The sequence below is a fragment of the Corvus brachyrhynchos genome, unplaced genomic scaffold, assembly GCF_000691975.1.
Source record: "Corvus brachyrhynchos isolate BGI_N302 unplaced genomic scaffold, ASM69197v1 scaffold44, whole genome shotgun sequence".
In the NCBI taxonomy this organism is placed as follows: Eukaryota; Metazoa; Chordata; class Aves; order Passeriformes; family Corvidae; genus Corvus; species Corvus brachyrhynchos.
This window is the reverse complement of record NW_008238359.1, coordinates 2,778,623-2,804,451: the sequence shown is the minus strand read 5'-3', so window position 1 is coordinate 2,804,451 and position 25,829 is coordinate 2,778,623. Positions and strand designations below refer to the sequence as shown.

The 25,829-nt window shown below is 38.9% G+C and overlaps 1 protein-coding gene across 6 annotated transcripts in view; it reads left to right on the top strand.

The window, feature by feature from the left end:
• Positions 1-25,829, top strand: part of TENM4 (teneurin transmembrane protein 4) — a 1,563,774-nt gene that overhangs the window by 1,047,838 nt on the left and 490,107 nt on the right. For 5 of the 6 annotated variants that reach the window (XM_017735917.1, XM_017735920.1, XM_017735919.1 and 2 more), the window contains one exon: positions 14,982-15,124. The exons of the other annotated variant lie outside the window; for it this stretch is intronic. The gene's annotated coding sequence lies outside the window, so the exon portion shown is untranslated. The remainder of the gene's footprint in view (positions 1-14,981; positions 15,125-25,829) is intronic. 6 annotated transcript variants of the gene reach the window in all.

Genomic DNA, 25,829 nt, shown 5'->3' with positions numbered 1-25,829 from the left:
TGCTGACCTGCATCCAGATGCCGTGGTCTGTCATTGAAATTGCTTTGTAGTTACAATTAAATACACAGAATGGACATGGCTGCTTTCACTTAGTTCTGCACCCTTTATTTTGAAAGTCATTCTGTCATAGTCATACAGTGGCCTTGTTTTTCAAACCTGACAAGGTGTCTCACAATCAAACAGGATTTTTCTGACATTTCTGAATGAGATATGCTTTAAAAGAATAATTTTTTCCCCTGATTATCTTCCTCTTGAAACGATGTACTCATCAATAGATATTCAACCCCTATACTGCAGACTGGTGCATAATAAACTTGGAGTGTAATAAGGAGTTATTTTGAGGAGGTACATAGAGGAATGGAGTTTTCTTTGCATTCATGTTGGAACTGCAGGGACAGCTTTACGATAAAGGTTACAACTGAAATCAATAGGAACATGGTAAAAGAGGAGGGAATAAACATGCTGAATAAGGCATTGTTACTGCATAGTCATCGTTCATTGTAGCACCACATATTAATAAGTTATTTGTTGCTATCACTGCAACAAATAACTGTTTTTGTTTTCTACAAAAACATTTCAGGTATTACAAAGATACACAGGTTATGTCATAAGCATGTATTTTTGAGACTAGTAAGAAAATAGGAGCTCACTGGCTTAAAAAGCTACTTCATACATTGAATTTGACTCATTCTAAAAAGTGGGGGAAGTAGCAATGAATAGCAGAAGACCCCTTCTAGGAACAGAAAAAAAAGTGTTTAATATGCTATTCCAATGAATTCCCTGGAGGATTAGGTAGAGGAGTGTAATTAAGGTTTCAGATCTTTATGGAATGTTCCATGTTGTTAAACAAACAGTAAAATTCAGAGTTATTCCTGTAATAAAACTTAAAGAGATTTCCCTTGTTGAAATAAACTTAATGTACAGTATCATATGGGGGGCAAGTATCTTCATATTTGGTAGGTTTAATGGGTTTCAGGGACTATATCATGGCAGAGCTTGAGAAGCCAGGTTATAATCAGAATTTCACCTTCAACTCTTCAGTTTGTAATAGATTAATGAAGTTAAAAATTTGTGGAACTGTTGGCTGCTGCAGTTACAGTTTGGTAAACTATCTGAACTTTTCCTAGTGAAATGATGCAAGAAACACTTGAAGTTTCTTCTGTGTGCCATCGAGAGAAATACATCCTACATAAGTTTTTAAGGCAGTAAATGTATGAGAGGGGTGGTTTGTTTTTTGTACTACTTCATTTATATTTTTATATTACCACTATACAATGAAATAATGACTATTATATTTGTAACAGCACTGAGATACAATTTGATAATGAATAGCAGAAAGTGGAATACTTCAGATTAAATTACAAAGATGAAAGACATCACTAGGTATCTGTCGCAGGCCTTGAAATGAAAAAAAATCTTTAGAGCAATTATTCAAAAACTGGATAAAGGATATAGTACTCAAGTACTACTTTAACTGCCTAGAAATCTGCTGGGTAAAACTCACTGTTAAACATGGATCATCAAAAATGCTCCTAAGTTACACAGATGAAAAAATTTATGATGTGGAAAAACAAGAACTAAATCTAAAGTTTTTACGCTTTTATATTTTAGTTGATAGAAAAAAATGAAAGAGTAAATCAAGAAGCCAGTCAAAGATGTCTACAATGATCTGCAGTTTTCTGTTGCTGTTATGTATCTACAGCCGGGTCTACTGGACTCGCCCTATGTCTACTGAAATGAAACAAACATTTCCAGGGTGTAGCTTGTTAAACTTGGTTCTGATGCATATTTAGAGGTGAGACTAGCTGTAACCTGAACATGTCCATTTTTAAATTCCTTTGACTGTGGAAGAACTTAGACTTGTTCAGGAGTGAGTTGTCTACAATTAGCAAGATGGTAGCATTTTTCTTTCTGAATAACATGCAAGGATAAGAGAGAGCTCCAGGGCTGCCTTTTGGCACTCTACAGTCAGTCACACTGACAAACAAGTGAGTGTCCCAGTAGTGAACATGGGTGTAGTGCCCAAAGGAATCAGTGCAAGCATAAAAGGACTGAAAAACTCAAATCCTACCCAAATATTAATAAGGATCTTCCAACTTCTGCCTCAAAATATCAAACTATGTTTAATTACTAGGAAACAGTGCAAGGAGAATGAGACATGGCATAAAGATGTGCTTCAATTAAGAGAATGAGATCTGACCTAGAAAAATGTAGGCTAATAAATCTGAGAGGGAAATAATCTAAGCACAGTTATTAAGTCAGACAAAGATACCTGGAAATCAGAAATGTCAAAGGAGACCTTGGGGTTTTAGGAGACAGCAAATTATATATCTGCATGCTGCAATGCTAGAGGATTACAAAAGGGATGCTGTGACTTCGGTCTGTATGTGCAGCGTCATCATTCCTTTGTCCATAGGGAGGTGATTTTCTTGCTATACAGCAGTGATGGGATTGCACCTTGAATATAGTGATGGATGTTGACAAATTGAAGGGAATTCCAAGAACAGCAGCAAAAATCATTAAGGGGCTGAACGACCTGGCTTGGTAGGAAACAGAAAGTCATGCTCTCAGAGGATAAAGGGAAAAGATTGTTTTTCTTATCCCAAGGTGACAAAGACAGGCATGATGGGATTATGTTAAACAAAAGAAAATTTGAGCTGCAAAGCAGGAAGAAATTCTTGCTGCAGTGTGACTTTAAGAATTTTCTCAAGTATATGGTGGAAGACATTTACACTAATAGGAAGAGATGTCAGCAGAAAAAGTTAATCAGAACTTAATTTGTTCTGGCATTTGTACAAATGCCTTTTTAAAATTAAAATTAAATTAAATACAGTAACCTGTGTTTTCAAACTGTGCATTTTGTGCATCTGATGACCTGAGATATCCTGCAAGTGTCACTGGTTTATTGCTGGTTGTATTACACATATAATTATGACTTTGCATGAAGTTATTTTTCTGAACTTCTCTGGGGAATAAACATTAACACCTTGTCATTTTCTGCCACCTTCTACTACTGGTGGTTCAACACAGGGGTTTTTGAATTGACTTCAGCCTTTTAGTTGATAGGGTACATGTGTAGACTCCTCTGTTCAGCAGAATAAGGTAATGTTTCCATTGTACAGGCTTTTTCACTGATACCTTGTTATATTGTCGATAGCATAGTGGTAATACAGTCTTCCAAAAAAAATGTCGTTTAATATGCAAAATCCTTTGTGAATACCAGAACTTCTAGTGCAGGCCAGGTTGAATGGGGCTTTGAGGAACCTGGTCTAGTGTATGGTAGTAGAAGGTGGCAGGAGGGTTGGAACTAGCTGATCTTTATGGTCCCTTCCAACCCAAACCATTCTAGGACTTCATGATTTCTTGAGACATCAAGATCAAGGCAGAAATTGCTGATTTAGACTGCTCACCTGTGTGGATCTTTCAGACACCAAAATTCTATAAATACATAATGAGAAAAGTATTCAACGTGCCTAAGTTGGATATTGCAAGAAGGTGGCATTTACTGAACAAAACAGCATCAATGTTAAAAATTGGAAGGAAGCAGTGAGCTATTTGCATTGAAAAGGAGTTGTCATCTCTGTCACTTGCACTGAGCTCAAATGCATTTCTAATGCATAATATATTTCTGATTGTGTAGGGATGTATAGCATAAAGTACTTAAAGACTACTTGCTAGGGGTTTCACTAAAAAAACAATTTAGTCAATTAACAACAGAAAATTTTAAATCACTGAATGACTTTTAAACCCTTTGAGTAGGAGTCTTCATCAGATGCTCTGTAGAAGAGAGGAAATTGCAGTGGCAAGTGTATGGATTAGTAAGTCTTTTCTAGCCATAATTTCAATTATCTTGTGATGAAACTTTTTCACCACGTTCCATTCACAATGGACTACCTTCACAACTAGACTGTATGGCAAATAATAGAGGAATCTCATTTCTTTTGCTATTTAGCTATGAAAAATTAATGGCAATTAACTGAAAATTAGTTGACAGGAAACAGAACCTTAATGCTATTAGAACCTTAAACTATGGAATATTCATTCCCTTTTTTATCTCATAATCTGTTAATCTGCTTTAATATTTATGGATAATGATATTTATTATTTTCTCATTATTTTCACTGCCTCCCTCCTTCCTCTTGTCAACTGAATCAGTTTCTTAAAGAATAAATAAACTCATTTCTGTAGGCATTTCTCAAATCCTCCTACACCTTGTAGTAAATCTGCTCCTTTACAGAGAGATCTCGTAGTGAAAGGACTGTGATTCACAGAATCACGGTATAAACTGAGTTGGAAGGGGCCCACAGGAATCACCAAGTCCATCTCCTGGCCCTGCATAGCACTATCCCCAAGAATCACACACCGTGCCTGAGAGCATTGTCCAAACACTTCTTGAACTCTGTCAGGCTGGTGCTGTGACCACTTCCCTGGGGAGCCTGTTCCAGTGCCCAACCACCCTCTGGGTGAAGAACCTGTGTCTTACATCCAACCTACACCTGCTCTGACGCAACTTCAGCCCATTCTCTTGGGTCTTGTCACCAGAGTTTTAGATGGCAGTGAGTCAAATTCATCAAGTTCTATCAGTCTTCATGTAAATCTGGTCTGTCGTTTCCAGTGTACTGTCATTATTTACTGGATGATTTACTGCAAAAAAAGGGGTTTCTGAAATTCATTAGCTTATATTTTAGCTGAAAAGATTTTACTTGTTCTAAGAGAGGGAACAAGAGGCTGTGCATAGAATGTGCAAAGGGGTTCTGCAGCCAAGCTGACTAGGACAAATTTAGTGGACCTCTTTCATTAGCTGTGAAGGTCATATCCCATTGACTTCTGTGGCACCGCACCAACATAATTCAAAGCACAATTTGTTCCAGTAAAGTTGGATTTGATCTCCTGTTGCAGTCATTCTGGCTTTTAAACCACTTAATAGTGTGAAGGAGTGTCAAAGTTTTGCTGGTGTGATTGGTTGTGATTTAAGATTCTTTGTGCATTTACTTTCTGGTTCATAAATGACTATTCAAGGAAGGCAACAGAGGAAAGGTTCTTTGATTTCATTCATTTGATTATGGCTTGATTCCATGCCATGGTAATTTCTGAAGAAATGTTTTCACACATTCTACATGTCTCAAAATATTTAACTTAAAATAATTTCCTCCATTTTGCAGTTTGAAAGGTATTTTTCACTCGATAATCTTGGAGGTTTTTTCCACCTAAAAGAGTCTACGAATCTACATCTAGTCTCCCTCTGGGTGCTGGTTAGACTTAACTCCAAAGTTACATTTCACATGGAAGACAAATATCTTCAGGTGGAATACAGGACCAATATGGCTTTTCATAGATTTGGCCCAGTTGATTTAATTTTAGATAATTCTAGCTAAACTACAGTTTGCTCTACAAAAAGTAAAGATAGTTCTTTCACCAGAAAAGGCCAGTTTATGCAGTTGGATGGGTTCTTCTAACAAGAAGAAGGGTAGTTTGGTGCTCTGGGTTCCTGTCTCCCAGGCCATATCTCTGCCCCATATCTCTTTACTGTAGAATTGTAGAAATTCCAGCACCTTTTATACTCATAGTCAAATGCCATATGGGACTTCCTAATATTAATTGAAAAGCTAATTAATAGATTTTTTTTTACGACACATGAATTCATCTGAATTGTCTTTTTCTAGTCACTGCTGAAGAACTGTAAGTCTTGAAGCACACTAAGTAGCCTTGAAAAATCTAGTCACTGTGAGTTCAAAACACTTTGTTTTTATCCAGTGCCAGAAAAGCAGTACTGCCTGTTATATTCAGCTACAGACAGCTTGAACTCTTGTAGCTGAATCAGTACCACGTGGTTTGGTTCCCTAGTTGAAGACATAGACCAGCTCCTGTTTTTGTTGTCGTTGCAACATTAACCTCCAGGAGGTTTTGTTTTATTGCTGGCCTATTCCCCAGATGACTGTTTTCAAGTGGAAGGGGAGGTAAATCTGACAAGAAAGCAATAATTCATAGAGAAAATGACAGCGATAATGAAATGCTGCGGTGGTGGAAAGATTTCCCCAGCAGAAATGTGCAGCCTGGCTCACCTGCTGGAAGTTCATTGTCTTCAGTGTGTCTCCTCCAGACTTGACTTTGGCCCAATGCATTTTCTTAAGCAGAAGAACACTTTGCTGTTTCAAAGCTCTCAATTATTGGTAACATTGACCTGAATCTAAACAATTGTTATGTGAATTAAATCGTAATATCTAATGACCCAAGTGCTGCAATATGAATGTGCTGCCTGGGGAATTGCATTGTATAATGCTGGTTTGCATGGGCTGGTCTTTTGGCAAAGTCACAGAAGAGTGAGAAGAACATTCCCATAACAAGGACCAAGGACTTAAGAAAACTTGGTTTTCCCTGTCAGGTCATTCACTCTGAGGAAAGAGGTAGAGGGCAATAATTCTTCCATGAAACCAGGTAACAACCTTTTAATAAGCATCATTAAGTCTTTAGGTTGAAATAAGAGGCTATCTACCCTTTTATCCCATATTATATTGCCCAAATTCCTCTTTGCCATCCTCACTGTGGTTAGATGAAAGCCCCCTGTTTTCATATCGATCACTAAAAGCACTTTCCCCTCGTACCAGTTCACTGCATCGCTTCTAAATGCAGTTCATCTGATCTCTTTTACTTTGGCTGCTGCTCATTCAGGGCTACAAAAACTGTAGTTTCAGGCAGGTCTTGGAACCAAATGATCATATTTCTTACCTCATTCCAAGGGACAACATTAGGATCTTTGTTTAGGTGGGATTCAGAGTAAAATTAAAGCTCACTTTGCTTTCCCATGCATACCCACACACGTGCACACCCATATATATATACACCACTCTTTCTCCACAAGGATTATTTGAACCCAGAACAGTAGACATCTGTGTATGTTTGTGCTTATTTCTTTTCAATAACACACTTTCCAAATGCTAGCTGCTGGGGAAGTGTAACTGCACTGAAGTGTTAACCCATGTACAACCTAAGCTCTGCAGGGCTGGAGATTGAATGGTTCTTGGAGTTATTCTTTCTCGCTGGCAAAGAAAAAGTTTCTCTTTGACAAGGAAATTATTCAGGCAATGAATTTTTTGGCTTAGGAGTTACGGAATTTACTTGTAAACAGCTCTAAGCTTATCTTGCGCTGTTTCCCTTCAAAAACTTGCATGTAGCTGTAGATCTTCTTTCCCTTGCAAGTTTTGTATGCATGGAATTTTACAGGCATGAGACTCTGGAGCACTTCCATGTCTGTTTTCTCTTCTCTTTTATCCCTTCCAGACCTGCACAAAAAATCCATACTCTAGCTTGAAGGAGAACCATCCACAATGATAAGAACTACCCTCACATGCCAGATAGATTGGAAAATCAGGAGAACATTTTAGGGGATTGTTCCTGCACTAAAGTTAAATGACAGGCATAGACCCGCACAGCAGGCTGGATTTTATGAACACATATCAACATGGTATCTGCTGTGTTCAAAGCAGTCTGCAAGCTGCAAGGTAAAAATAAGCCAAAACCAAACACACAGAAAAATTGTTTTTTAAATAATATGGCCTTTCCATAGTCCAAGTCTTGCCAGTTGCAAGCAGTGATTTTCCCCATCTTGTTTACATTAATATTCCCCACTTTAGTGTTCCCCAGCTTCATTTTATGGTGACACTGGCAACACTTTCTCTCCTCTGTTCCTTGCGGGCAAGCGAATTTTTGTGTTTGTCGGATACCGTGGATTACATTGTCTGTAAATGAGAACACTAACTCCTGGCCAGACTTCACCCTCCCTTCCCTTCCCTTCCCTTCCCTTCTCTTCCCTTCCCTTCCCTTCCCTTCCCTTCCCTTCCCTTCCCTTCCCTTCCCTTCCTGCAAGATTTAATTGATCAGTTTCATCATATGCAGCTTAACCTTATGCAAGAACATGAAATAGCATATGGTTTTCATCCCAGAAAGATAATTAACCCCCAGGTGATTTCAGTCAAATGGCAAGAAAAAAAAAAGTATTGGGGTTGTTTTTGGAAGGGACAAGAGAAGGAGGAAGCAGGGAAATGATGTCACCTCTGGTGGCTTTTTGAACTTTGAGCCCTGAAATCTCAGTTTTGATGAATGCACTCAATCCTCTCATTATGAGAAAACTGAAGCATGTCTCAGGGTCTCCTGATGATGAAATTGATGCCCTAGGGCATCAGTGTGCACACTGCTTCCTACACCAGCAAGCCCAGTTGCTTATTCAGCAAAAGAACTTTCTTGCTGGTAGATCACAGGAGCACCACCTCTCCCAAACAGTGTTTGCATTTAGAGAGATAGTATTGTTCCTGTCTTCCCTTCATTCCTCTAGGGAGACTAACTCTGTGGTATTCTGTTGGACCTTCACTATAAATTGTTTTAGTTGGTCTCCTCTTCCCCATTGGCAAGTAATAAACTAGTTTATATGTTTGTTCCCTCTACTTTAAGCTTTTCTTTCTGTGACATTGCATCTGTGCTACACTGGCTGATATATGATAGGAGAAGGGCTGTTACATTTGTACATCAAATCGTATATCCGTAGTTTGCTCTGCACAGTCAGAAAATATTTGTAGGCTTTGCATCTGATAAAGGTCATCTTCTGAAATGCAGAGGTGCAGAAGAATCTTCTTGAGTCTGAGGACAGATTAGCTGCAATGATCTTTGCTATGGTTCATTTCTTTTGTAGAAGGAAGAAGCTCCACATATTCGGGACACGTTTACCCTTGCTTAACAAGAACTGTGAATCATGTCAGTACATTGTAGCTCCAGCATGGGAAATTTTGAGCAGGAGCTGGGGTACTGGAAAATTTTCAAGGAAGAGGACTTAAGAAATAAATGAATAGTGTGAAACAAACACCTAAATGCTTCCTCCTTAGTCTACCACCAACTTCAGGAAGGAAAGATGCAGAAACCCCCCACATTTTTCTTTAGCAAACTGAAATGGGAGACAGAACTCCAGGTATGTCGCTTGCCTGCTAGAGGTAGGATGACATGAAATATGAAGCTATCAAGCAGAGAGCAGAACTGATTCAAATTTGACAAGTCTAACAAATTGAGCTCAACAATTCTGACCTCCTCCTCCCCATCAGCCAGGCTTACAACTCCAGTGTTTATGCAGCACTGAACCATCAGCAGCCACCCCTCTCCTGTAAAATGGTCCCTGCCAAATGCTCGGAAGCACATCTTTTTGAGCCATTACTTCATTCAACATCATACATTCTCATTACTCCCACTTAGTCTCACTGGCTGTCCTGCTGGAGGGGACAATTCCTCCTGCTGGAGGCCTGGAAGGGACAATTTTGTGTAAGTCAGTCCTCCAGCTACCAAAAAGTCACAGAGACAAGGTGGTAGATTCTGTCCTACACCAGGTGATTGCCCTTACATCTCTTTGTAAGAACATTCCACATGCATTTGCCAGATTTATTTCCATCTTGGAGACTAAACACTTTTGAATGAGTGAATCCTGGCAAACATTTCAAGCACCTGCCTTGCTTCTGGCTGAATGCTGAGCAATGCTATGGTTGGGCTGTTGCACGGTGTCTTTCAGGCTCTGAAATCTTGGATCTGTTGAGATGGTTCTCCTGCAGCTCCATGGGATGCTCCTTTTGTCACCAACCATCTGCCAGTGCCTTTGGCTACGCAGGTATAGAGTGTGCATGCCAGCCTGACTGGTGTCAGCACTGAAAATTCCCCAGTACTGTGTGCAAACAAAAGGCACTGTTCCAAGTGTAGGGGAAATATTGTATCATTCTGGGGAAAAACTCCCCAAGTCCCTTGGGGAGAAAGAAAAAAGCAATTCTCCTTCTTGTCAAGATCAAAAGGTGATAAAAGGATGGGGAAAATGTCATTTATGATAGGATGAACGCATAGTTAGTTAACAAGCTATATGAAGAGGGGTGTTGATAACATCAAAATCTGTGTATATCAAGTACAGGCAAGGTAGCAATAAGTGACCACAAGGTAGAAATTGTGTTGGCAAGATGGACTTCACCCAGAGGGTCGTTTCTGAGTCCCATGAAATACTACAGTTTTACTTTTGAGTTCTTCCTTCCATGAAATGGGTCACAGAACCATTTATTGGCAACTCAAGTAGAAATAGGTAAAAGCCACCCTTGAAAGAAACACTTTGCTTTTACTACTTGTAACATGTGGTCAATATTCCAGTAAAATTATAAATGTTTTACTTTCTCCATCCTCATGCAGAGCTATTGGACTGTATCACTGTTTCTGTACTATCCATGGTGACAAAGATGACACACAAACAGCGTGCCTGGAATCAGACAAAATATTTGCATAGCAACTGTGCCAAATAGGGTTAAGTAGCTCCTGTTTTGCAGACAAATTCACTTAACTGCAGGGAGTTCTGCAGGTACCATACCAAACAGTGGCCACTGGTTACTTTTTCACACGCTCAGCTGCATGCAAGAAAATTGGCATCAGGGGTCCTAGGATTAGATTCCTCTTTACATGGTGAAACAGCTGGAAGCAGTAGCCAATTATGAGAATTTTGGCTTTTGTGTGAGTACATGGAAGAGCCAGGAACAGAAACCAGCAACTTCTGTTGCTTCATGTCATGGTCTCAGAACTATGGAATGTCACAGAGGCTGGAAGGGACCTTGGAGATCATCTAGTCCAACACACACCGCTCAAAGCAGTGTCAGCCACAAGAGCCCAGGGATGTGTCCAGTCAGGTTTTGAATATTGCCAAGGATGGAGTCTCCACAGCCTTTCTGGGCAAACTGTTCCAATGTTCAAGTACTCTCTGCCAGTCCAGAAGATTTACAGGACTAATGTGTTTTCATTTCTCTGTTGTTGATTCTTTAATACAGAAGACATAAATGTGTAGAATAGTCATGTTTAGTCAGTCGACCAAAAAGCTCTCTCTGCAAGGCCTGGTAACCTGTCAGGTTACCAAGCCTGAGTCAGGGAAGTATTCATAAATAATTGAGCTTTCTCAGATGAAGCAGTGCGACCCTTGGCCTCAGTATTATTTATCTTATTTAACAAAGGATGTTCTGGGGGTACATTCAGGATCAAGAAGTTTTGTTAATGCTGAAGGATGGTACTGGTATCATAGCCAATTAATGTGCCTGTTCCTACTGATGATAAATGGATCTGTTGTCTGTTCATCTGGCATTGAGCCTCCAGCCTTACATAATCATTTGTGGGTATACCCAAGGGTTTTGATAGTTAACATTTCAGCTTTTACAGGTCATCAGAATTTTTCAAGAAAGATAGATTTGGTAAATAGTAGTCTGCAGCAGAAAACTGGAGGTGAAAACAAAACAGTATTCAGAGGATGATAAGGTCTGTAAAATGGACCAAAACTTGTCTGAGGGAGAATCTTTTCAGTTCTATTTCAAAGTTCAGGGAGAGGAGAAAAGAAAGATGTGCGAAAAGTGCATCAAAGGAACTCTGGTGAATACAGGCTGGCTTAGCCTTCACGGGTTAATAGATCATTTGAAACTGCTGTTTTCAGTGGCTCTGAAATTGCAGGAAGTGGTCTGAGGCCAAGAGGGAATAATGACTCCAGGAGACATAATTTCTAGGGAGGAACTGAGGTCCTGCTTTGGAGGAAACACAAGCCACAGAATGAAATTCCTTGCAGTTTCAAGATTAGCAGAGAAGCTGATGGCTGGGAGAGAGAAATCTGTGGAGGGAGGCAGAAAATATGAAATGATCTCTGTGTGTCTATGTGTGTGCAATGTTGTGCCACATCACCAAGCCTTTTGTCCTTTAGCCAAGAATCTGAGCTGAAAACCACTTTTGCAAAGTCCTTCCAAGATGCACCACAGCTCTCCAATTCTGAGTATTCATGTTAATTCAACATGGAAATGTTGGGATCTGGGTTTTGAAATGTTTTAATGATTGCTGTCCTCACATAGATAATGGACAGGCAGAAGAGGGAGGGAGGAAGGAAGAGGGTCTGCTCATCTTGATTTCATCAGATGAAAAGACAGTGATGGCCATGCATAACTTGCACCACTCTCGTTGCTACTTCTGGTGGTTTTCTATCAATAGACTCACATCTGAGAATCATGGACAAAGAGAAAAACACATCTTTACAGATTGATCCCACCAAAGCGGCAGAGGCACAAGAGTTAGCTCAGTCTAAATTTAATCAGCCAGTCTCCCTGGAGTCAGTGGAGAGAGGCACCTTCACAGGGCAATTCAGGGAAGGAATCTGACTGCAAGGGCAGCATTAACCTTTATGACTATTCTGCTTTTGCCAAGAGTCAATGGGATCAATTCATAGCTGAGTGGGGAAGACTTATACTGGCTAAGAAGCAGTCCCAGTATCAATAAAACTACCACAGTGTGTTCTCTGTATCACAAAACTGCCATATGTCTCCACTTATGGGGATTGGGCATGGGGACTGTGGAGGGAATTGCTTTTCTGGGCAGGTTAATGTAACAAAAAGCGAGCCGCTCTGCAGCCATTAATCTCCTAAAGCCCATAGTCTCAGTCCTCCTGCACTGTACTCTGTGCTATGCTTCATTATGGAGTCTTTAAACACCTCAGCTAAGGAGAGAGAAAGTAATTTAAAAAGAAAACAGAGCTTTGGCTCCTTTAGTTGGATTTTTGGAGAAGTAAGGTTCCTCTTGGGTTAAACTTCTCAGACTTTTCTGCTTTTGTTTTTATTGTATTAAAAAGGCCAAGTACTATTGAGGACACCCAAAAAGAATGCCCAACATTAGAGTATTTATTAAATCAAGATAAATTAACGTATTTAAAATTGTGAGTTTTAAGTATTAGAGCATTTTTATTCTTTTTATTTTTCATCCAAATCCAGAATTCCTATTTCCAATTTAGTAATAAAATCTGATGGTCTTGCTCTAATTTTTAATAATAATCTAACTTACAGTACTTTAGGAACTATAACTTCAAGAAGAAAGTGTAAATGAATGCTTATAGTATAAAAACCACTTTTATTTAATACCTTGGAGGTTTGGGGGAGGGTTGTTTGAGTCTTTTTTATCATCAAGAGGTATCCAATAACAATTTTCTGTATTTTAATTATGTCTGGAATATACTGCTCATTGTAAACAAAACACATTGTTATTTAACATGCATATTTTAGCTCAGGGATTTGAAGCAGTTTACTGGGCTAGGACACATGCTCCACATTTGCATTTATTTGCTCGTAGAAGTTTGTCAGGAATTCTGAGATACCTTTGAATAATCTCAACTATCTGGTGTCATTTTTCTTTTCCTTACTGAAATAATATTATAAATGCATTTGTGGAGCTCTTGGTGGAGAAAAGATTTACTGTTTCTGATAGTTGCTTCACTGCTGTAAATCAGCATAGTGCTACTTACATCAGCCAGGCTACTATTTACCCCAGCTGAATGTTTCCTCCTTCAGTTCCAATATTAACTCAGTTAAAAATAGTGGGTTTATATTTAAGCCTCTGCTTCCTGAAGTGACAGTAGGTGGGCCAACTTGTAACATGATCAACATTTACAGCATTATCTCTACTGGAATACATTTATGACAGCTCCTAACAATCAAAACATAATGACGTTTTTGGAATTCCCATTGCTTTAATTTTTACAGAAAGGCATTATTAATTAAAGAATCAAAAGTGTGAGCCCTGATATAGCGTGCATACACGTGCATAAGTAGCATACAACACAAAATTGTTGGCATCTTGTTTGCAGCCCATTCCCTGAAGCAGTACTTGTGGAAAGGGGTGACGTGCTGGTGCTGTATATGCAGAGTAGCAACAGTGAGGTGGGGATCACAGAGTCCTGTTATCAATGCATAACTTGTAATTTCATACAAAGTTTAGTTTTGTAGTAAATTTAGAGACATTTGGAATGCCCAGAGCCATTTTAGATGCCCAAGCCTATTTAAGAGACTGGCAGAGAAGATGCAGGATTTGCAGGAAACCCATGTCTTTCTGGACAGCAGCTGAAGGACAATCAGAGTACCAAGGACATCTCTAGTTGCACTGGGCAGTTCTATGTGGACAGCTGAGCTGGGCTGCATCTTGCATCTGCAATCACAACTTTTCAAGCTATTTTTTCATAACACTGAGGGGCATGCTAATTGTGAACTATCAGAAGCTGTTGGCTCTTAGCTACATCATATACTGGCTCATTTTCTCTGCTGTGCCACACGTTATATCAGTGAGTGTTGTCACTAAACCAGTGACATTGCCCAGTGTGTCTCATGGTAAATAGACATTCAAGTACCTCTAAAACCGAGAGTTGTCTTCAAGTGCCCATTAAATATAGAGCCGCTAAAAAAGGTGCCCAGGACGTTACTAAGTTACGGTGTCTGAACAATATGCAGTACGGAACTGAGGTGGTAATTTTGTTGATGTGTGTGGAAACAATTGGACTCATCCAGGTGTCAAACACAGGAGTGTCTCTCCTAAATTTCTTCAAAAAAACCAATATAAGTCTGTAAAACCTATAATATTTTAGTGATATTTTAAAATAAGTAAATATGCTTTATTACCAACATGAAGCATAGAATATAGACAGAAAACAAACAAAAAAATGTAGTTAGAAGGTTTGTCCCAGGTTTAAGCATGTATGCATATTATTTTAGGTTCAGTTTCATTCCATTCAGCTTGAAGCACCTCACATTTGATGTACTCCTTATCCAGCCTTGGAAACAACATCTAATGCATGAAGCCACCAGTGGGTAGTGGCACGCTGTGTATATCCTGGGTAGGAGCAAGCCTGGAACATGCCGTAACTCTGTTCCTGGGGAAATCAAAGTGTGGAAAGGCAGCGTGGATGTGGCTGTCCTGTAGATACAGAGGTAGATATCCATTCCTCCATATCAATACAGGCATAAAAGACAGGTACCAAACACTGTCTGATGTGACAGTAGCCTGGCTTCTGATGGAGGTACCCTGGTAGATGGAGGGAATCTGGGTCTTAGAATCCTGACAGCTGCCATGCAAACAACCTTTTCAAATCCATGCCCATCCTGTCTGACACTCAACACCTGGCTCCTTTTCTGTAGTGAGAATGGCTGGACCATTGCAGTGGCGCACTGATTTTTGTGGATGGTGAACACAAAAAGGGAATTGAGAAGAGGCCACCCGAGTTATTCTGACACATGACTTCAGTGCTTTCTATTCTTAGACAGATGAGGATCTGAAATATGTAAGTACACTATAATTGTTTTTTAGATTTATTGGTAAAGATGAGTCAAAGAAGTAAAACTCTTAATCTGTCATGGGTCTGGTATTTAGACATCTATAATTTTTTTTGATGTGTGTTTATATTTAAGTGAAGTTGATAAATCAAGATTTTCCTCATGATATTTTAAGCACCGTTATTTGTCTCCATCCTTGTTTTTTTTTTAAAGAAATGAGAAGAGCAAAACCCATGAAATTATATTTGCAATGTCATTTTAAATTTATTGCCTAATAAATAGTGATCACTTGGAAAATCCATTTTTTTTTCTGTGTTGTTAACAAGAGGTTTAACCAAAGTGATTGAATCAAGATGAGAAATGATCCCAGGTTCCTGAAGCTTGAATAAATGCTATTGTCAATGTTAATGCTCTGGTCTAGAAGTTTATTTAAAGTATCAGAAATAACCTAAATATAATTTCATGGCAGCTCATATGCTACTTAGCATTATTATTCCTTACCACAGAACCTCCATTGCCTGTGTTTTACCAGCATTTCCAACTCACCAAATACCTACCAACACTCAGCTATTTACTCCTGCACACTCCCAGTAAAGATAACACTTCTTTATTTCCCACCAAATAAACTGTATATTGACTTCCAGCTTTATCTTGTCTGCCACCAACACTTTTGCTGAATGAGAGCAACCAAAATATCATGTGGATATACTACTTCTGACTCATCTAATGATGCTGCATAAGATGGCTTTTAGAACTTTGTTATCCCCTATAAAAAATATTTGTGTGCAACAGTTAATAAATAGAACTTGTCAGCTGCAGAATGCTTTACCTCAGTTTTACAAATGAGTGTCCATCCCAAGGTATTGCAAAGAGAACAAAAGAAATTTGAAATGTTCCTACGGTTCTACATGCACCAAGACTTTAACCTAGCCATAGACAAAGACTTAGAAACACAGGTGAGTTTATTTCTCTAACTTGAAGCCAGGAACACTATACTTCAAAGTACAGAAACCAAACAGGATCTGTAATGGACTTGTAAGGATGAGGCTGAGTCATATGACATTTCTGGTTTTCAAATTAGTCACAGGAGAATGTTTTTACTTAGGGTTCAAAGTATAGCTTTATGTTTCAAGAATGTACTAATTCTACTTTGGTTTTAAGCAATAAGCATTTGCTTGTATATGTTTTCTTCCCCCGGTCCAGGTTATAAAACATATTTCAGATTATTTTGTTTATATAGTAATGAGACTACCCTGAATTCCTGCAGCTTTGGGCAAGTTCTTGAAAATACACATTGTACCTGTGACAGGCAGATTGTTCATGATATGTCTGAATTAAAATAAGTGTATCTTAAGGAATATTTAGATTCCTGACTGTAGCTGGCTGATTTGGTAGAGATTGGTGTAACAGCAGTGCCATTATATCAAGGCTTGTTCATCTGGAGATTCCCAGAGGTACTGCAATAAAACAAACTGTAGCCTAGGCATCTTCACTGTATTAGAGGGAGAAAATAAGGTTTTTCAGGACAAATAAAAAGTGGCGAGGCAATAGTAGAGCTCTGGGATTTCTTTTCAGAAAATAAAATAAAAGAAAATAAATAAAAAGCTTCTGAGTGGAAAAGTGAAACTGTTGGACATTTTTGAAGCTATGCAGATATGTAAAGGGTGCTGATGCTGTCATGAAGTATCTGCATATCTCCAGATAGGAGCTTTTGTATCATAATTTGTTCAGCAACTACCAAAATATCTTATTCCTGAAAGAAAAAGCCCTCACAAGTATCAAGACTTTCTTAAAAGGAAGAACAAAAAACTCGATTGCCACAAATTGTACATTTTAAGAGACCTATCAACCTAACCTAGACTTCTTGACAGCTATGGAAACAAGCCAAGGTTATATTAAAAAGTGGTATTGTGCAAGGGGTAACCATGCCCTGTCAGATGTATTGCATATACCCTGCTGTGTGCGTGGATATTTATGGATATGCCTATACAACATATCAAATCAAGGGGAAAAAAACAACTTACGGGGAGGTGTGCTAATATCTGGTTGTCCATGGCTAAAAGATACAGCATGAATGCATTGTCCTGGCAAATAAAAATGAAGGACATAAATGAAAGGTTATTCCCATTGTAACTCAGTAGTTCAAGGACATTTATCAGTACCTCATATCTGCTGGAAAAGAGTGGGTGGGGGATTCATTCATCTTAGTTCCCTGTGGTTGCTATCTGCTTGGAAATCGCATCCATTGCTACCTGAATAGGGAACCCTGACAGCTGGGGACAATTTGAGTTATTTGAATCATGCATCTCTCCACATGTCACCAGGATGGGGATTTACATTTGAAATTGGAATTGGTTTATAACCTTGCAGAAATGCACAAGAGTAATACATGGATCTTATCAGTATGTCTGGCCAGCTTTGAGTTCCTGCAGAAATGTTGCCACATAAGGTTCTCTTCTGAGGTACTCAGATATCAGTGTGATTAGCCTGGCAGACAGACCTCTGTATTGGGAAAGCAAGGTCAGTGCTTCTGGGACAATAGGAGACATAAAGATTCGATAACAATACCTTATTATTCTATCAAATGATATCTGCAGAGCACTTTAAAATCATTATGTGAAGGACAAAGGATGCTGTATGTACAGAGGGGTAAAGGCTGACATTTCTACAGTGCATGTAATTAACAGAATTCTGTGCATGTCTGGCCTTTGGAAGAAAAATAATCTTTGGTTGCATACTGGGCATGTTGAGCTTCCATAATAAACACACAGGGAACCACTGTAAGGCATCTACAGAATCAAGGCTATTGTTTTGCTGGTGCCATGTCCTCAAACCTTTGAACCCTGAGGTTCAAAGACCTTTTACTACAAGTTGGGGGGTTCATGGGGACAAGAAACAGCTGCAGTAGTTTATCATTTTTATTTTCGGGGCTTCTCAAGCTCTTGGGCCTCTTGACCTAGCTGAATTTTGGTGAGAAGATAGAATATGTCTAGGTAGGAATGTCTTCCCTGAGTTGATGGGAAGTGCTGTGGTTCCTCTTGTTAAGGGGTAGTCAAAGGAACTAGTTAGCATGGGTTTTATGGGTTTCTGCTAAGAAATTGACATTTTCTTCTAACACTTCTGACAGTCCTTCAAGTTACCAAGACTGCAAATTAATACATTACAAAATAAAGCACTTGTTGTTGCATGTCAGGGTTCTTCTCTATTGCTATGCAAGAGAGACTCAGGAGATGATCAGAAATAGTCACCTGACCATGCCCTTATTTCACATATTGTACCCCACATGGTTTGTTCTCTCTGTGATCTCATTTCAGTTTTGGGTCCTGCTCTGCAGTCAAAAGTTAAGGGCAGTGATGCAACCTACTGTGGAGAACACAGGGCTGAGCTGTGGTAATCTTACATCTACTCTGGATTTGCAAGGGTTTGATAGATTATATCAGTCTATCCCACCCATTTATACAATGAAATTAATGAGATTGCCTGACATTCATAAAGGACATTGAGATAAATAGAACAAAAATACCCCTTAGCAGTTGCATGGTTTTATTATATATTTTTTTCCCTTAATGATGCATGCTTTCCAGAAAATGGGCCCAGGATAGGAATAGGCGATTTACGCAGACCCTTGCAGCCTCCGCTATGCAAATTAATTTCCAGTACCCTGGAATATAGAATTACAGTACCTGTTTCATTAGACATGGATCATTTCTATAATGAGTGGTTGGCATTGCTGCACAATAATTTATCAGGATTTGGGAAAGGCATAGAATGCCAGAAAACTGACAGATAAAGCTGATTTTATTTTTAGAGGTGGGACAAGAGAAAGCATATTTGCTGATGTGCACAGTAATTTTTACCACAGACATAAACCTGTTGGGAGAACTGCAGTATGTGAAGTGAGGCACAGAACTCTCCTAGAAACAAAAACATCTTTAGAAATTGAATATTTATAAAGTAATTTAAAGACTGACACTGTGGTAGCTTCAGGTTTGAAGTCACTATCAGTGACTTCAGTCTCTGAGAGAAAGAAAATGTATAATAGGTGAAAAGTGGTTAAAAAAGGAAAAAGGACAAACAAAGTTTTTGAAAATTTTCTACATGGAGGTAATCAGATGTTTGAATAGGTTGACCAGGAAAGTTGGGTAATGTCTACACATGGTGATTCTCAAACAGTGGGACAAGATCTTGAACCACCTAATATATCTGGACCTGCTTTGGAGATGGAGGTTTGACTACAGATCTCCAGAAGTGCTGGTCAAATCTGAATTATTTTGTGAATCAAGGAAGGAAGGCTAGCAAAGCTGAGAGTTCAAATTAAAATCTGGAAAGATCATCTTTTTCATTATCCAAAGGCATCTCTGTAGCTTTGGATGTCTTAGTGGCGCAGGGTGTTTTTCTGTTTATCTGTTTCAAAGAGGGAAGGACAAGGCCACCTTCTCTGACAGCCCTTTGAAACAGTGTGAGAAGAGGTCAGCTGAATTTGCTGACACTCATATTTTTAGCTTCAGCTAAACATTAGCTGACATTCCCTTTCTCCAAGTCATTACTTTTATAGTGGGGATTTAGCAGTGTCTTTTCTGCACTAGGGATACTCATGTAAACTAGTGGGATGAGATTCCTGGCTGGAGACTTTCCCATCCTTGCAAGATCCCTTCATGGGTAATGTCATTGCACTTGCTGTACATGAACAGTGAAGGGAGCTGTTATCAGTCACTTCAGAATATCCCTGTTAAGAAGGAGGTTAATCCTTCTGGGTCCTCAACTCAGGCTGTTCATAACAGAAATATGATGGACACAGTAGAGAAATCCAAACTGCCTGAGGAGTCAAGATATGGGCCAATTGGCTTCTCCCATTTTTTTAAATTTTCCTCCCAAAAACCACTGTGATTTGCTTCAACATGAAGCAAGACAGCCAGCCAACCGGTAGGTCACACAGACAACACTTACATACTCTTGAATTCTCCTACCATCTGCTCCCAGCTTTCTCATCTCCACTCAGTTCCATCCTTTTATCCTTGCTTCCTTTTCCTACCTGTGACATGAGGGGGGGGAAGCACGTTATTCTGCTTGTCTCCTTGTTTCTGCACTAAAAGAAGGCAGGATTGTAGGTCACCAGTGTGTGTGTGTATCAGGACTGAGGTTTGCAAAGAAGGCTCCATAATATCCATTATATCTATCTTGTTCTCGCGGGTAACTCTGCATTGAGCCAGAATAGCAACTTCAGGCTCATCAACCCTCACAAAGTAGGATTTCTAAATTGTGTATTTTTCTCAGGTTTTCCTGAAGTTGGATCTAGGTAGTCAAGCTGTTCTTCTGTTGGCCACTGCTCTGTTGCACACTGTATTTTCCTCCCTCTATCTGAACTGTGCCATTTTAGGTGGCTCCAGCTGCTATTGCTGTGTGAGATGCCCATTGAAAGGTTTTCTCCTGCCTCTCGACATTCACACCTGCTGTATGAGTCCTAGTTCACCATATTTTAGTAAAACATCCACAAATATGGGGTGAAGGGTGTTTGTGGCAAAGGATTGTCTGAGCCACAATCTTCTGCTGTGTCAACTTCCACTGCACTTTGGTGGCCTTCAGCTGATAGGAAAGATTTGAAGTTTCATGTCATAAGAATAGTTAAGGAGGTTTTCACAGGGAGAAGAATTACTGTGAAGCTTGCAAAATAGATCTTTAAGCAGTTTCCTGAGTATTTTTTTGCAACACCTGTGTGGCTAGATAGCACAATCCTCAGTGTATCAGCAGGTAAAGCAATTATGTATTTTAAGTTGGTTCTTAAAAATGCACCCAGCCCTGTAAAAATACCTTTATCCTTTGTAAATAATAAGGGTGCAAGACCTTTTCACCTTATTCTTATCTTCCTACTGCAGATAGGGCAGGTGGGAAGGAGGCCTTCTGCCACAAGAAGGTGAACTCTCAATTTGGTACGTGATCTGCAGGACAAAACCAGTTAATTCCTCTGAATGCATTCTTTTCGGTAGAGATGGCTTTTGAAAACAGAATTTAATGAAATCCAGTGTCCCTTTCATAAAATATTTGAGGGAAATCTTGTATGATAGCACTTGTCAATCAATCCTGTGCTATTGTTGCTTTTTTCCCCCCTTTTCACCCTTTTTTTCCTTTTAATTGACATCTCTCTGGAAGGACACAAACAAATCACAAGCTGGTATCTTAACTAGGATATTGTGGAACTTTTCTCTTTCAATCCTTGAATTTATTTGCTGATAAAGATAGATTGCAAAGTCTATATTAATAGGCGCAAGGGGCAAGAACATGAGAAAAGCTTCAAAAAGCATATGCAGAACAGATCCTGGAGTATATTGACAGGGTAGTTTTTTTAGTCATATTTACCCTATTACTAATAAGTTTTAAAAATAGATGCAAGATACTGCAAACTCTAAAATCATCAGACTATTAATTTGCCTTTACGAGAAGTCAGACTCAGAATAAGGATATACTTAACCTTTGGACATTTGATGTTCCACTTCTGTTAAACAGTGATGATATTTCTAGCAGTTCCCAATGTTTTAGCTGAAATTTTTAATGTTTTAATTATATGCCCAGTACTTTTCAAAAATCAAGTTTAGGACATGTATAAAGGTCTGTAGTAATATTTCCTAATGACTTTGCCATTCATTTCCATTTCACTGTGGAGTGAAATATTAAGCTATTTTACATTTGCTGATGTTCATGTAATCAGTTGTACTGCACTTACCTAGTACCTATTATACTTTATTCCCCATCCCTGGAAGTGTTCAAGGCCATGTTGAACAGGACTTAGAACAACCTAGTATAGTGGAATGTATCCCTGCCCATGGCAGGGGTGTTGGAACTAGATGGTCTTTAGGTCCCTCCCCAACCTATATCATTCTATGATTCTATGGTTTATCATACTCAATTAACCTCACGCTACTTCACACCTGGCTTTAGTTGCTATTTCAAACCATTAGTACACAACTTAAACAGGAATTCATAAAGATCCAGCTTAAGTACTTCACGCAGGTTGTGTAACAATAGGTGAAAGTATGAGTAGGTCAAAGGATTGCTGAGCATCTTTAGCAGAAGAATTATTATGCACAGAGAAACAATTGTCTTTCCAACCTGTGCAATAGTATCTCGATGATGCCATTTTCTATCAATAGTCATATGAGGTAGAAGGATTCATTTTAAATTCAAACATTACAGCCCACCATATTAATAAACAACACTTGTGAAATAATAATAACTCCCTGAATGTGTTTTTTAGCTCAGGAGATTGGACACTGATATTGAACAGGTGTCTTTTTTCAGGATCTGGTGGTGATATATGGCACACTTTTTGCTGGGATATTGATGTACAGGGAGCCAGACTGACGGATGGGTTCAGCACACATAAAACCTGCATATTCCTACTGCAGTGTAGAGTTGTATAACAGAGCATGGACAGATATTTTGCTGGGAGGTTCTTAAGTTCTGAGATTTGTGTTCTCTCTTTTCTTTGTTCGTGAGTAGACATGTGAATAAATGTGAAGGCTTCAGAAGGTCTTTAAAAACATATACAGAAAAATAAAAATAAAAAAAAATCAAGAACACAGACTTAAAATTTCATCAAGTTTAAGTATCAGCAAGGTTAGTTAACTGGACATTGTCTGCTCTGTTTTGCTCAAGATGCTCTAGAAGGCAGAAATTTCCAAGGGAAGAAGTCTGGCTTGAGTCAAACATGGCAACAAAATACCGAGAAACTACTATTTGGCTTTAGAGTGAGAACTAGAACACCTGGTTTTTTTCCTCCACTCGTCACTCACATTCAACTTTTCAGTACCAGCATGGAATTGAGTGCGTGTTCATTGTATGTTCAAGTGACCCTGCCAATTTCTGCTGATTTTCAGACTTTACTGTAAAATAAATGGACTATTCTTTCATGGTTTGACTGGGAGAAGTCTAGGTGAGAGTCATGGTTAGTGCATTTTGACTGAGGGCTTCTCTGCCCTCCATAGGTGTGGTGTTTCTATCATACAACTGTAAGTGAAGACAAGCATCTCTTCCCAGTGGGAATAATTGATTACCAGCACAAATACGCTTTATGCCACTGCTACTGTTCTTCCCCTGTTTTAAAGGAAATAAGATGCAGAGAGTTACGACACTTACAAATTATTTTATTTGAAAACTGAGTTCCATGAAACTGTAGCCATACAGGTAACTAACTGCCCTCAAAATTGACCGAGGCATGTAGGTAAAGAAATATGATCTTGGCTTTTTAAAGCCTGAAATAGTGGCTCTGCACAGTTCAGGAAAGAAGGCAATGATGGTATGACACAGCTCTGTCATCTCATCAGGCAGCTTTAGCTCCACATCCATTTTATGATTATTTAAAACCGGAGCTGTATAATTGTTTCTCAAAAAAAAAAAAAATTTAAAAAGGTAGTTCTTTCAGGATTCAGGATGAATATTTGGGCCACATTGGAGCACCATGGTCTCTAGAGAGAGACTAAGATGCTTTTAGCAAGGCAATATATATTTTGCCATGGAAATACATAGAGCCATATGCCTGTTCTGCTGTTGTTAAGGAGAGCACTAGATAACTATGTAAAGGACAAAGTGGTATTGGGATTTGATTGGTTGCAAACCATCAAAAACTGAATCTGAATAAGTTTTTAATTGTATCAAACCACTGCCTGGCCAGGCCTGTCAGCAGGTTTGGTTTTATTTCATCAAGCTTCATACCTTAGTGCTGCTGACAGGCATGGAACAAAGTGAAAGGCACGAGATCCGTAGCACTGCTGGCCATCAAAAAACAATGAAGGCAGACCTGAGAGAGCTTAATTTGCAAAATAAAAGATGAAAAATGCATCTGAGCAGGAGGGACAGCACAGAAAAAGGGGTAAGGGTGAAGGCAAACAAAGGAAACAGCAAGTAGAGCAAGACCAGTGCTGAAATGAAGAGATGGTGAGGACGTGGTAGGAAATGTGAGAGCGTGGTTGTGGAGGCTGAAGGAAAAGAGCAGCTGAATTTCTATCCATGTTCAGAAGCTGCTTTTCAATAAATGAGTACATAGATTACACCAAGATAAAGCAATGGAACACCTGCTTTCACCTTCTCCTTTTGAGAGACAGACTCCTTTTGAATTAAACCTGCGTTAAGCCTGGCAGCTCATGTCCTCAACCTTTTCTCCTGGTCACTGTCTAATCACCACTCCTTGGAGCCAACACTTTGCTCCTTCAATTGCCCACAGACCTTCCTTTAGGAAGGTGTGGAAGCAGTACAGGCACTGGTGATAGAAACTGATCCCTGAGGAAGTACCATTAGTACTGTGGGAAAGCTGTTCAGGCTGATGGCTGAGATGCAGAGACACACACATCAGCCTAGGCACTCTTGGTTTATAGTAATGACGCTTTGTTCCAAAGAAAGAGGATTTTGTTGGTCTTCTCTAATCTTCTGTTTCGTATGTGTACTAAAATGAGCAACAGACTAGTACAAGAAGGGAATATTGACAAATCAGATGCTACTCCGTCATAGAGCAATACCAAGCTGACTCTATACTTGTTATTCTAATCACTCCTTCAATTCAGAGTGAAAAGTCAATTCTCAAAGGGGAACTGGCTTGGACAATCATGAAAATTAGGGTGATTAGGACCATGTTTGACTTAAAAGGCTGTTTGATGGGATGGACTAAAACACTGGTCCTGCACAGGAAAACCCTAAGAATCACACAATGGATTTAACATTGTCCAAATGCTTCTTGAAATCTGGAAAGCTTAGAGATGTGTCCACTTCCCTGGAGAACTCAGTATCTAAGTCTTAATTTCACAGGTTTCTCTTACTTTTATTTAAGAGGAAAAGCTTATTTACAACAGGTTTGCTCTAATGCTTCAGTAGATTATTTATAATCTCATATTCAGTCTCTCTGAGGTTCCTTAAAAACTTGGTTTAGCTTATTTTTTTCTTTGTTGTTAAGAAACATCTGTCCTAAAACCTGAATGTTAAAGAAATTTGAATCACTGTATTCACTGGGTTAGGGCACCAGGCATATAGCTGCAGGAGTGTTCCAAATTTCCTTCATCTGCAAAATGCTTGGTTACCAAACAAGCACAAATAATTTTGCTGGATGTATTGCAGAGAAGGAATTCAGCTTTAAAAAGACAAGTAAAATTAAACTTACAGCTCTGGGAAGAATGCCAACCTTTAGTATTAATAATTAATTCCATTGTTTTTAATTCACTTATAATTACATAAGTTGATTTTTCTTTATTGCTAATTAACAAATATTTAATTGCTTTAGCAATTCACTAATGTTCTTGATGACAAAATATTTAAAAGAGGATGCAGTGTAGAGAATGACTTTAAGGGATTTTGAAGGGGCTTTTTCAAACTGTTGTTGCTTAATGCCAACCATCACTTACAATCGGCAAAAATCCATTGTTTGTAGAGAAGCTGTGTCTTGAAAAATAACTGAAGGTTAATTATTGTATCTATCCCAAGTACAGTAAGTCATATATTAAATTAAAAGCCTGTATAAAATCCCCACAACTCCAAATGACCCAGACAGATCAGTAACCTAATTTAATTGTTTCATAATTTCAAAGATTTTTGAGGTCACAGAAACCATTAGCTTTTCTACCTTGACCTCCCATTTAATGGAGGTGATGGAATTTCATTCATTCCCATCTGGAGCGTAGCAACTTCTGTGGACAACTCTTACCTTCTGAAGATGCCCTGAGTACATTAAGAGAC